Raw genomic sequence first — 14,245 nt, forward strand, 5'->3', positions numbered from 1 at the left:
AGAACGTGTGAGTAGAATGATGAGAAGCCATTAGCGGAAACAAATTGCATGCGGTCAGTTAAAAAGCATCGAATCCAGTTCAAGACACTGAGATGAATGTTTAACAGAGACATTTTAAGTAAAAGGCGGGAATGGGGTACTTTATCGAAAGCTTTCTCGAAATCTAGAAATATCGCATCAGTTGGTATATTGTGGTCAAGATAGGAATGAATGTCATGCAGGAACAAAGCTAATTGGGTTTCGCATGAGAGGTCTTTCCGGAATCCGTGTTGGTTTGGATGAAAAAAGTTGGTCGATGTTAGAAATGTGGCAACATTAAAGTAAATGACATGTTCCATGATCTTAGAGCATACTCTGGTTAGCGAAATGGGTCGGTAATTACCTGGGGATGATCTGTCACATTTCTTGAAAACTGGAATGACCTTCCCCATTTGCCAGTCATGTGGAACTGAGCCTGTATCAAGCGACTGTTGAAAAATGAGAGAAAGAATAAGACTGCAAACATGTTTAGTATTCTTTACGACTTTGGAATTAATTCCATCGATACCGCAGGAAGATGAAAATTTTAGCGAGTCGATAATATTAACAATACCATGTGCGTTGAAGGTGATGCCGTCCATTGGTTGATGCGGCAAAGGCGCAGGATCAGTGAAATCAGGAGTTGTTTCATTAGTAAAAACTGAAGAGAATGCATAGTTCAAGAAATGGGGTACGTCGGATACGCCTACTGGTGAGCCAGTGCTGTCAATGAGAGAAATAGTAGTATCAACATCAGGGATGATTGTTTTCCAGAAGCGCTTAGGGTTGCTTTGTAGCATTTCAGGGAGGGTAGTGGAAAAAAAACCGGAGCTTAGTTTGGGTAGCGAGATTGGAATATTGCTTGGCAGTGGTGTGGTATTTGTTCCAGGCACATTTGGTGTTAGATAACTTGGCAGAACGGAAAAGGCGCTTCTTATTATTTCAACGCTTTAGTGTAACATTAACCACGGAGAACGTTTTCACTCTGTTATGCTGATGGTAGGGATGTAAAGTCGAATCAAACGCAGCACTTCTGACTTTAAGAGAGACCAGTTCGACTCGGCAGAACGCGAGTGGTAGGTAGAAGCAAAATGGTTATGGAAAACAAGAATGTCACGATTCATGCTAATGTAGTCTCCTTTGTCGTACAGCCTTAGTACTTTTTTGGACTTAGGACTTTTGGTAACGCTGGTAGAAAAGGTAGTGTGAAGTACAACGTGGTCACTAAGGCCCGTAATGTGCGAAGGAGACAGAATTCGTCAGGGTGAGTGGTCAAAATAAGGTCAAGAATGTTTGATGTATGGTCAGTCTTGCGGGTGGGCTCGGAAACAATTTGAGACAGGCCGATAGTTAAGCATGTGTTTAGGAATTCACTAGATCCCTGACTTTTTGTTAGGGTGCGGGACATATCATTCCAATCTATGGACGGAAAGTTGAAATCACCGAAAAGCAAAATGGGGGTATGTGGATAAGATGAGATTAGCGAATCGAGCGTGTCATGAAAAAGCGTTATGAAGGAACTGTCCGTATCAGGCGGTCGATAGCGAATACCGATGAGTACGCGAGGGGATAAAGCATGACAGCACACCCAAATCATTTCCAACGAGGTTACTGCGTTAACAACTGAACAATTTAGAAGGCGTTTGGCAGCGATAAGAACACCACCGCCACGGCAGCCGTCAGGTCTGTCTTTCCGGAATATATCGAAGTCAGGAAGTTCGGGCAGGATTTCGGAATCTAAGATTGATAAATTTAGCCATGTTTCAGTCAGCAGAACGACGTTACTGGATGATGAGCTGATAAGACTACATAAGGAATCACGCTTGGGTATTATACTGCGAATGTTAGTATAAAAAAGGGACAGATGATCGTTTTTGGAACGTACGTTACTGCTGGGGGGAATTGGTGGTTGCTATGATTTACGTTCGAGCACTTTCTCAGCGGTGTGATCAAAGATGTACGTTTTACCATTAGAGATTAGCCTGTTGTGACGGAGCTTGTAGGGGATGTGGTTAGTTTTCGCAAATTCAATCAGGCATTTACGGGCGAGTCGGGTGTTAGGGAAGAAGTCTTCGCTGATTGCGTAATCAGTCGATTGAAGCTTATAAGCTGATAAAACCCGTTCTTTGTCCTTGAACTGCAGAAATTTAACTATGATTGGGCGGTGCTTTTCTCTTTTGAATGTGCCTAGACGATGCGCTCGCTCGATGTTATTGCTTTCGATGGTTATATTCAGGTTCTCCTGGCAGTGATCAATTATTAGTTATTCAGAATCACTCCAGCTTTCGTTTTCCGCATCTTTGAGCCCATAGAACACCAAATTGCTTCGGCGAGACATGTTTTCAAGGTCATCCATTCGGGTAGTCAAAGTAGATATTTGAGCTGAGCAGTTGGCGGTAATGCTTTGTACACCGTCAATTTGAGATCGTACATCTGAAATAGACTGGAAATCTGTCTCAATCTTCGCAAGCCTAGTGTTTAGGTGCGCAAATGCTTTCTCATGCTCCTCAAGGGTGGACTTGATAGCGCCTCGCTGCTCAAGGATTGTTGACTGCCCGGATTGTAAAACTGTAAGCGCGGCAAGTATATCATTGGAATTGTCAGCAGCAGAGGAGGGGGGAGGACCGGGATTAGTTTCCACATCCCCGGCCAGCAATAGCAGTTTCAACAACATGTGGGAACACTCGTAAAACGTAGCTATAGATCGCCGTGGGCCCGGCAGCACAAACAGACAACGGTTAGTGGAGCGCTTGGCGTAAAAGCTGTGATAATTCATTACCTGCGTAACGAAGAAGCGAAGGCAGTTAGGGCGACCCATTTCTGTAGCGCCGCCGAGCCCACTAAGCGCTACGATGGTTTGGTCGGGCCTTATGTAGCCGAATCCAGGGGAGGGCACGGCGATTGTCGCAGATAGCGATGACGGTGTCCAGGGGTTATGAAGATAATGCAGCGGAAGCAAAGTATCCGTAGTTGCAGGCGGAGGCTCGCACTTGGCTGTCCAAGCTTGATCTTGCAGCGGTTGTTCCATGTCGGTATGGGCATGCGCAGAGGGAAGCACAGGCAACGGGACGACTTTCGATGATGTGCAGGCGGACAGCACTCCGAGAACAGCGAGCAGGTCATCACTATCACCATTTGCTTAGCCTCCTATGCCAAAAAAAGTTGCCAAAAATAAAATGACCTAATTCCCATGTTTTTCACCACCCAAGCAGTGTTTACTGTCAATTATTCCTGCTTTCTGTAACCTCACCTGTAAATACTATATGTTAACCTGTATGTTAACACTGAGCTATATGGTAAGCTGAGTAAAAGTTAAAAAAGAATACTGGATGTTCATTCCTGCTTTTTATAGACATAAGAAGGGGTGCTTAAAAGCAAGCCGCATTTGCAAAATGCTTGCATAAGCAGCATCTACCCCGGTCATGTGCTAATTGTGGCCATGTTGTCTCTGCAAGCTTCTTCATCTCATCCGCCCACCTACCTTTCTGCCTCCCCCTGCTACGCTTCCCTCTCTTGCAATCCAGTCCATAACCCTTAATGACCATCGGTTATCTTCCCTCATTACATGCCCTGCCCATGCCCATTTTTCTTGATTTCAACTAAGATATCATTAACTCGCGTTGGTTCCCTCACCCAATTTGCTCTCATCTTATCCCCTTAACGTTACATCCATCATTCTTCTTTCCATAGCTTGTTGTGTCGTCCTCAGTTTAAGTAAAACCCTTTTCGTAAGCCTCCAGGTTTCTGCCCCGTAGGTGAGTACTGGTAAGACACACCAGTTATACGCTTTTCTCTTGAGGGATAATGGCAACCTGGTGTTCATGTTCAGAGAATGCCTGCCAAACGCACCCCAGCATTTTTATTCTTCTGATTATTTCACTTTCATGATCCGGATCCGTGGTCACTACCTGCCCTAAGTAGATGTATTCCCTTACCACGTCCAGTGCCTCGCTACCTATTGTAAACTGCTGTTCTCTTCCGAGACTGTTAAACATTACTGTAGTTTTCTGCAGATTAATTTTCAGACCCACCATTCTGTTTTGCCTCTCCAGGTCAGTGAGCATGCATTGCAATTGGTCCCCTGAGTTACTAAGCAAGGCAATATCATCAGCGAATCGCAAGTTAGTAAGGTATTCTCCATTAACTCTTAACCCCAATTCTTCCCAATCTAGGTCTCTGAATAACTCCTGTAAACACGCTGTGAATAGCATTGGAGAGATCGTACCTCCCTGCCTGACGCCTGATAAGTATACTGGAAGGCATTCAGAACTTTTTCGTATGTGCCTGTGGCGACTTGAGTCCGAAAGGACCCCTCGCCAGGTCTGGCCATTTTGAGCTGACAAGCGCAGAGCATACATTGCGTGATAACAGTCGTGTTTGCAAAGTATTACATCGCTGCACACCGCGGAAGACCTGAAATTTCAAACCTAACGTCATTTTTCCTTCATCTCGCGGCAGCCACGCACCAAGCCGGAGGATGACGTACACGTGCTAGTGCGCCTATGTACACGTGTTTGCACTGTGACATCGCCCGTGGTGACACGTGACTTCAAGAATTATTCAAGGCAACAGCTGTTTTTTTTGTAATATGTTGCTTGAATAGACGAATTAAAGCTTAGAGAAATAATAAAACACACAAACCGAATGTCTGCATGTTTTTTTTTATTTCACACCGCAGCAAGAGAGATGCACTTCCGTTTCATCTGCTTGTTCCGACGTCGTGCAATCGCCCGCAGACACTGAAAGCGCGGGATCATGCTCTGTGATACGCTTGTGTCTGCCTCAGTATTTGTGTAGCACTGACTTACACAGCTAGCCAAGTGTCCTCGTGCACAGCGTGCAAAATCGTGTGCTGCTCGGAACGAGACAATCACAACAGCTCGCGTGTGACAGCATCAGTGGAAGTGCACAGCACTCCCCTCCTGTAAACACGCTGTGAATAGAACTGGAGAGTTCTTATCTTCCTGCCTGACGCCCTTCTTTCTTGGGATTTTGTTGCTTTCTTTATGGAGGGCTACGACGGCTGTGGAGCCGCTGTATATATCTTTCAGTATTTTTACATACGACTCGTCTAAACCCCGATTCCATAATGCCTGCATGACTGCTGAGGTTTTGACTAAATCAAACGCTTTGTCGTAATCAATGAAAGCTATGTATAAGGGTTGGCTTCTTAATTAGATCTTTCGTCTCCTGCGGTAGCTTACCGGTATCCTGTCTAACGAAGTTACAACCGACGTCTATTGCACACTCCTTAATGTTCCCATAAGAGTTTTGTTCATTGCTTCAACACTAGTTCTCTTCCTGAGTTAAAGCCGAATACCTCTTCTGTAGCTTGATCCGAAATTCCTCTATTTTCCTTCTTACCGCTAACTCATTGATCGGCTTCTTATGTACCAGTTTTTTCCATTCCCTCCTCAAGTCTAGGCTAATTCGAGATCTTACCATCCTATGGTCACTGCAGCGCACCTTGCTGAGCATGTCCACATCTTGTATGATGTCAGGGTTAGCGCAGGGTATGAGGTCTATTTCATTTCTAGTCTCGCCATTCGGGCTTCTCCATGTCCACTTTCGGTTATCCCGCTTGCGGAAGAAGGTATTCATTGTCCGCATATTATTCTGTTCTGCAAACTCTACTAATAACTCTCCCCTACTATTTCTAGAACCTATGCCATATTCCCGCACTGACTTTTCTCCAGCCTGCTTCTTTCCTACCCTGGCATTGAAGTCGTCCATCAGTATAGTGTATTTTGTTTTGACTTTACCCATCGCCGATTCCACGTCTTCATAGAAGCTTTCGACTTGCTGGTCATCATGAGTGGATGTAGGTGGCTACACCGGTACGGCCTTCAATTTGTACCTCTTATTAAGTTTCACAACCAGACCTGCCACCCTCACGTTAATGATATTGTTACAAGCACGGGGAAAAGGGGTTTATTTAGGCGTGCGAGAGCAGGAACGGCAGGCTACGAACAACAGGAATGGCCGCTGCACAGTCTTCGTTCTCCTCTTCCCTTCTATGCTTGATCCCCGCGTCCCTTTTACGCGCTTGGACGTAACATGTACCTCTCCTCGCAGACAAAGCCCCCTGGGCGAGTCAACTACCTTGTCGTGGCGTGCATGATTTCAACCGTGCGACATGCGCGACTTGTGTTCTAGCAGAACGTCTACCAGTGTTCGTGAGGCGCGCGAGAGTATGGTTCACTTCGCTGACTTTGTCGATGACAACATACGGTCCATCGTAGTTTGCCAGCAGCTTTTGACACAAACCGCGCTTCCTTTTGGAAGTCCAAAGCCAACCGAGATCACCAGGGTGATATGTAACAGGCCGATGTCGTGCGTCGTAGCGGGCTTTGGAGTTTTCTTGTGATGCCAAAGTCCGCAGACGCGCAAGTCTCCGAGCCTCTTCAGCGAAGCATATCGTATCGGCGACCGTAGGATTGTCGTGGTGGTAAAAAGGGAGGACAGTGTCGAGCGTATACCGGGGCGGCCGAGCATATTGACACAAGATGATTTCAAATTATACGCGCCAGCCGCTTCCTGCGTCCGTCCGGCTGTTTACTGCTACCTGCGAAAGATAGCGGCAGTGAAGCCGGCAACACGGGCTCGCAAGGCACGCGCAATCGGAGCCGCGTGCTATGAGCGCGGGACACGAGGGAAGAAGTAGTGCGGGACTGCGGCGAAAGAGACTGTGGACGTTTTAGCGAGGCTCTCGCTTAGCTGTTTGTCGGGCACAAGTTCGCCCAACGTAAAGTTATTAAAGTAGCGTCACTCAACTGTGCGTTACATTTCTGGTGGAGGTGCGGGGTAAGATTGCAAGCCCTCCTCGAGTCAGAGAAAGGAGCCCGGACTCGCGGCGACTTGGACCCATCGAACTGACTCCTGTTCACCAACGCAGCAGCCGTCGGCTACCTGGTGAGCCCCCCGAGTTTTCGCCTTTGACGAATTCTATCGGAGCATCAGCAGCTGCTAACGGAAGCGCTACCGAGATGGCAACTCAAATCACGCCAACTCACATCGTGGTGAACTCGCAAATGACGCCAGAGCCTTTCCATGGCGAGACATTTGAAGACGCAGAGGACTGGCTGGAACGCTTTGAGCGCGTCGCTGAGTTCAATGGATGGAACAGAGAGCGCAAGCTACGAAACGTTTACTTCGCGTTAGAGGACAGCGCACGAACGTGGTTTGAAAACCACGAAGCGACATTTGTCTCGTGGGATGCTTTCCGGCGGGAGTTGCTTGCGACTTACCCGAGTACCGACCGCAGGGAGAGGGCCGAAGCTGCCCTGCAGGCAAGAAACCAGCGGAACAATGAAAGCGTGGCCATGTATGTAGAAGACATGTCCCGCCTATTCCGCCGAGCTGATCCGAACATGAGTGAAGACAAGAAACTACGCCATTTAATGCGAGGCGTAAAACAGGAACTGTTCGCAGGGTTGGTTCGGAGCCCGCCGCGCACCGTCGCTGAGTTTCGTTCTGAGGCGACGACAATGGAAAGCACCTTGCAACAGCGATCAAGGATGTACGACCGGGAAATGAACATCACCTCTCTAGGCTCAGTTCCAGCCGCCATCGGAAACAGCATGGAGGTCATACGGGAGATCGTGCGATCTGTAGTGCGAGAAGAGCTTCAGAGGTTACGGCTTGACCACAACGCTCCAACGCCCTCTTCGCTGGCAGACGTGGTTCGCGAAGAGGTCAGACAGGCGGTCCGGGAACCACAGCTGAGTGCGCAGCCCCAAGCGCCATCACTGCGCCAGCCGAGGGTCTCGTATGCCGATGTGCTGCGGCAAACTCCCGGAAGTGCTGACGTCGCAGCCACTTCCTCTATGAATAGCCCGATGCCTCGAAATACGCTGCCGCCACCCGAAAGAAGATTTAGGAAGACCGATGTATGGCGCACTCCTGACCGAATACCTCTCTGCTACCACTGCGGTGAGGCTGGCCACCTGTACAGAATGTGCCACTATCGCCAGGCAGGGCTTCGTGGTTTTCCGGTGAACGCACCTTGCCCTCGAAATGGCGAGCGTCCATTTGAAATCGAACAGTACCTGTCTACTCGTCAAAGCTCCCCATACGCCTACCAGCAACACCAACCTCGATCAACAGCGCCGTTGAGGCATCGGTCACCGAGCCCCCGCCCGTCTTCAAGCTCCCCAAGACGCCGTTCACAGAGCCCGCGTCGGGAAAACTAGAGTCAGCGGCCTCGAGAGGTAAGGCCGCTGCCGACGCGAAAAGAGAAGAACCTCCATCGATGATTCCGAGCGACGACGAGGGACTCAGAAACCAGTGCCATAAGAGCGACGTTGCTTCCGATTCACGTGTGTTTGTTGGCGGTTACGAAGTGAACGCGTTAGTGGATACAGGTGCGGATTACTCGGTAATAAGTAGTGAGCTTGTCAGGAAACTGAAGCAAGTGCTGACACCATGGAAAGGGCCACAAGTTCGCACAGCAGGAGGACACCTCATCGACCCGATGGGCAAGTGTACGGCTAAAATAGGAATACGAGGCTTCACGTACGTCGCCAGCTTTATCGTGCTTTCCGATTGCTCAAGAGACTTGATTATTGGCATGGACTTCTTGCAGGATAATGGCGCTATAATCAACTTGCGGGAATCATGTGTTTCCTTCTCAACCAAGCACGCTGTCGCAGCATTCAACACTGAAGAAAAATTCGACGCCCTTTACATTGCCGATGACGACGTGATGCTTCCTCCGAGATCCAGCCTAGCCGTCACAGTCAGAAGCGACGCGTTCAGCGACTACGAAGGAATTGCAGACAGCAACACCAGTCTCCTACTCGAAAAAGGGATCTGCATGGCAAGAGGCCTTGTTCAGCTGCGTGGCGGATGTGCCAATGTTTTCCTCGCTAATTTTGGAAATGAGGTGCAACATGTCGCGAAGGGAACCGTTATTGCCAGCCTTAATAACTTCGTCCAAGTTACAGATCTCGGCATTCCAGAGTCTTCACCATCGAATTTCCAAGATGTGGATTCTGTCCTTGCAGCCATCGACATCGAACCAGGCCTATCGCCCAGACAGAAGGAGCACATAGAGAACCTCGTAAGAGAATTCGCCGAATGTTTTTCAATGTCATCCAAAGTTCGGCGGACATCTATTGCTAAACATCGGATAATTGTTGACGAATCAGTGAGGCCTATTTGCCAGCATCCCTACCGAGTGTCACCAAAAGAGAGGGAAGCCATCGGAATTCAAGTGAAGGAAATGCTTGAAGACGACGTAATTCAGCCGTCGGCAAGTCCGTGGGCGTCGCCTGTGGTACTTGTAAAAAAAAAGGACTAAACCTTGCGCTTCTGCATTGATTACCGAAAGCTGAACGCCGTCACAAAGCGGGATGTGTACCCACTTCCAAGAATCGATGACACTCTACATAGACTACGAGATGCCAAATTCTTTTCCTCCCTGGACCTCAAAAGCGGCTACTGGCAAATAGAAGTGGACGAACGAGATCGTGAAAAGACGGCGTTTGTGACGCCAGATGGACTGTACGAGTTCAAAGTGCTCCCATTCGGCCTTTGTTCCGCACCTGCCACATTTCAGCGGATGATGGACACTGTGCTCACCGGTCTGAAATGGCAAACCTGCCTCGTTTATCTTGACGATGTCGTTGCTTTTTCTACCACCTTCGAGCAGCATGTAGAACGACTGCGGGCTGTGATGGAAGCTATTAGATCAGCAGGTCTGGCGATAAAACCGCAGAAATGTCATTTCGGCTTTCACAAGCTCCTTTTTCTCGGCCATGTTGTCAGTTCAGAAGGCATTCGCCTGGACCCTGAGAAGACTGCGGCAGTGGAGAAATTTCCAAAACCAACCGACAAAAACGCTGTTAGGCGATTCTTAGGACTTTGCGCCTACTACAGACGCTCTGTCAAAAATTTTTCAAGGATCGCCGAACCACTAACGCGGCTAACAAAGGAAGACGTGCCTTTCGTCTGGTTGAATGAGCAGGAGAATGCTTTCAATGAGCTCCGAAAGCGTCTTCAGAACCACCCAGTTCTTGCTCATTTCGATGAGGAAGCCCAAACTGATATTCACACAGACGCAAGCAATTTAGGCCTGGGTGCCGTCCTCATTCAGTGGCAAAACGGAGAGGAACGAGTCATTGCGTATGCCAGTCGAACACTTTCGAAGGCTGAGGTGAACTACTCAGCGACAGAAAAAGAATGCCTCGCGGTGATATGGGCCATCAGCAAGTTTAGACCATACTTATATGGCCGACCATTCCGAGCTATCAGCGACCATCAATCTGTGCTGGCTGGCGAATCTCAAAGACCCATCTGGACGGCTGGCAAGATGGAGTCTACGGCTGCAGGAATACGATATAACGGTCGTATACAAGTCCGGTCACAAGCACAGTGATGCAGATTGCTTGTCACGTGCACCGATTGAATATACGGAATCTACGCTTAGGGAAAATGAACAGGATTGCCCGTTCCTAGGAGCTGTGACAACATCACAAATGCCTCAGCATCAGCGATCCGACGCGGAGTTACGCCTGCTGATTGATTACCTCGAAGGACATCCTGTCGACATTCCACGAGCTTTTGTCCGCAGCTTGTCGTCGTTCGTCCTGAGAAATAATGTCCTGTACAAAAGAAATTTTGAACATAGTGCAGAGACGTTTCCGCTCGTCGTACCTTCAAAGTTACGACTCGAGATATTGGAAGCATGCCATGACGACCCATCAGCAGGACATTTAGGAGTGAGCAGAACATTCGCTCGCATCCGCATGAAGTATTACTGGCCAAAGTTATTGAATTCTGTGCAACACTACGTAAGAACCTGCCGGGACTGCCAAAGACGTAAAATACCACCATTCAAGCCAGCAGGCCTCCTACAACCGATACAGCCACCGGAAACTCCATTCGCACAAGTGGGAATGGACTTACTTGGCCCCTTTCCCACATCGTCATCAGGAAAGCGTTGGATCGTAGTGGCAACTGACTACCTAACTCGATATGCCGAGACAGGGTCTCTTGCCAAAGGAACGGCCAGTGAAGTAGCAGAATTTTTCGTCACTAACATAGTACTACGGCATGGCGCTCCTAAAGTTATCATCACGGACCGAGGAACCATATTTACTGCGCATTTGACACAGGCCATCATGAAATTGACGCACACCAGTCACCGAAAAACCACCCCATATCATCCGCAGACAAATGGGCTGACTGAACGACTGAACCGAACGCTGACTGATATGTTGTCAATATACGTGGACATGGAGCACCGAACATGGGACAGGATACTACCGTACGCAACGTTCGCGTACAATACCGCTGTACAAGAGACGACTCAAATGACACCTTTCCAACTCGTTTTTGGCCGGACCGTCACCACAACCTTAGATGCAATGCTACCAGTAGATGAGACCTTCGAAAATGGCAATGACGTCAGCGACTTCACACAAAAAGCCGAAGAAGCACGGCAGCTGGCGTGACACCGCATTCAGCAGCAGCAGCAAACTGACGCGGACCGATACAACTTGCGACGAAGAGACGTCCAGTATGCACCTGGAGGCAAAGTATGGGTGTGGACTCCCGTACGGATGCGCGGCCTATCCGAGAAGCTTCTTCGTCGTTATTTTGGCCCCTATAGGATAATTCGCCGAATTAGTCCATTGAACTACGAAGTTGCTCCAGAAGGTCAAGTAACCTCATCACGACGGCGGCATCGAACAGAAATCGTCCATGTCGTCCGAATGAAACCATACTACGACAGGCAATAACTGCTTCCGCCTACAAACATTGCGAGTTCATGACAGTCTTGAAACCACCGTCTTCTGTATGAGCATCGGGACGATGCACTCTTGGAAGAGGGACAATGACACAAGATGATTTCAATTTATACGCGCCAGCCGCTTCCTGCGTCCGTCCAGCTGTTTACTGCTACCTGCGAAAGATAGCGGCAGTGAAGCCGGCAACACGGGCTCGCAAGGCACGCGCAATCGGAGCAGCGTGCTATGAGCGCGGGACACGAGGGAAGAAGTGCGGGACTGCGGCGAAAGAGACTGTGGACGTTTTAGCGAGGCTCTAGCTTAGCTGTTTGTCGGGCACAAGTTCGCCCAACGTAATGTTATTAAAGTAGCGTCACTCAACTGTGCGTTACAATATAGAAAGAAGAAGGGGCTGTAGCCGGTTGTTTCGTGCTTGGCGGTGTTGTAGGCGTAAGTAATAAACGGTAGAACTTCATCCCAATTCTTGTGATCGGACGCAACATACATGGAAAGCATATTTGTGATTGTTCGATTAGTGCGCTCAGTGAGGCCGTTCGTTTGCGGATGATACGGCGTCGAGTGCTTGAGGTGCGAGTTACATAAACGCACAGGCTCTTCCACGATATCCGCCGTGAATTGACCTCCCCGGTAGCTTATGATAACACCAGGCGGTCCATGTCGCAGAACAATAGCGTGAAGTAAGAAAAGCGACACTTCGGTGGCAGTTGCTGATGGTATAGCCGCCGTCTCACAATAGCGTGTGAAATAGTCGGCGCAGACAATTATCCAGCGGTTCCCCTTAGATGACTTTAGAAAAGGGCCTAACAGATCAATTCCAACTTGCCGAAAAGGTGAGCTGGAAGGCGGCACAGGTTGAAGGAGACCAGATGGGGCAGTGGTTGGGCGTTTCCAACGTTGGCACTGTATGCAGCTGGCGACATACAACTCAACCGAATGTCGCATCTGGGGCCAGTAAAAGCGTTCTTGAATGGGATAAAGGGTGCGCACAGTGCCTAAGTGACCGGAGGTAGGGTCATCGTGCATAGCCTGAAGGATTGCTGGCCGGAGACGCTCCGGCACCACTAGAAGGAAGCGTGCACCCGTGCTTGAGTAGCTCCTTTTGTACAGGAGGCCGTCGCGTACACAGTAGCTGCTTGTTGCACTTGAATGGGCAGAAGTAAAGAGTGGCTCCAATTTAGTGTCTGTCCGTTGTTCTGCTTTGAACGCATCAATATCTGGAAAAGTGGGTGTCACAGAAGCGACGAGATGATCAAAATCGGCTGCGTCGCAGTCCGTCGTGGCAAGCGGCATACGGGAAAGGCAGTCAGCGTCAGCATGTTTTCGGCCACTCTTGTAGGAAACAGCGAAGTTATATTCCTGCAACCTCAAAGCCCAGAGCGCAAGGCGACCACAAGGGTCGCGAAGGTTCACGAGCCAGCACAGGGAATGGTGGTCTGTGGCGATTTGGAATAGGCGTCCGTACAAGTACGAGCGAAATCGCTGAACCGCAAAGATTACAGCGAGGCATTCTTGCTCTGTCACCGTGTAATTACGTTAAGGTTTGCTTAATGAGCAGCTTGCATAAGCAATCACGTGCTGACTGTCGTCATAGCGTTGGACCAAGACGGCACCCAGACCAACGCCACTAGCATCTGTGTGAATTTCTGTCGGCGCCGTAGGATTGAAGTGGCGAAGGATAGGTCGGGAGGTTAACAGGAACTTCAGCTGACAAAATGCAGAATCGCACTCGGGTGTCCACTCAAACCGTGCGTCTTTATTAGCAGATTTGTAAGAGGATAAGCGACGTGAGCAAAACCAGGAATAAATCGGCGAAAGTAAGAGCAAAGACCCAGAAAACTACGAAGTTGCTTCACTGACTGCGGTGCACTGAACGCCTCGACAGCTGCCGTCTTGAAGGGATCAGGCCGGATACCGTCTTTGTCAACAAGATGAGCGAGCACAAGGGTTTGACGGTCACCAAAGTTACATTTCTTGGAGTTCAGAACCAGGCCAGCGTTTTTGATGCAGTCGAGGACAATATCCAGGCGCGTATTGTACTCATTGAATGTGCGCCCGAATATAACAACGTCGTCGAGATAGCACATACAGATGTTCCACTTTAACCCACGCAGAATGGTGTCCATGAACCTTTCAAAGGTTGCTGGAGCGTTGCACAACCCCAATGGGATCACATTGAATTCGAGTAATCCATCCGGGGTTATGAAGGCTGTTTTCTCCTGTTTTCTTCTTGTCTGCCGGGTGTATCGGGATTTGCCAATATCCTGAGCGCAGGTCCACTGAAGAAAAATAAGAGGCCGAATGCAGGCAATCAATTGCATCATCAATCCGGGGCAGGGGGTAGACATCCTTCTTAGTCACGGCGTTTAATCTTCGATAATCGACGCAAAATCTCCACTTACCGTCTTTCTTTTTGACAAGTATGCCCGGAGCTGCCCAAGGACTCGATGACTCTTGTATTATTCCATTTTTCATCA

The sequence above is a fragment of the Dermacentor andersoni genome, chromosome 3 (genome assembly GCF_023375885.2).
Source record: "Dermacentor andersoni chromosome 3, qqDerAnde1_hic_scaffold, whole genome shotgun sequence".
In the NCBI taxonomy this organism is placed as follows: Eukaryota; Metazoa; Arthropoda; class Arachnida; order Ixodida; family Ixodidae; genus Dermacentor; species Dermacentor andersoni.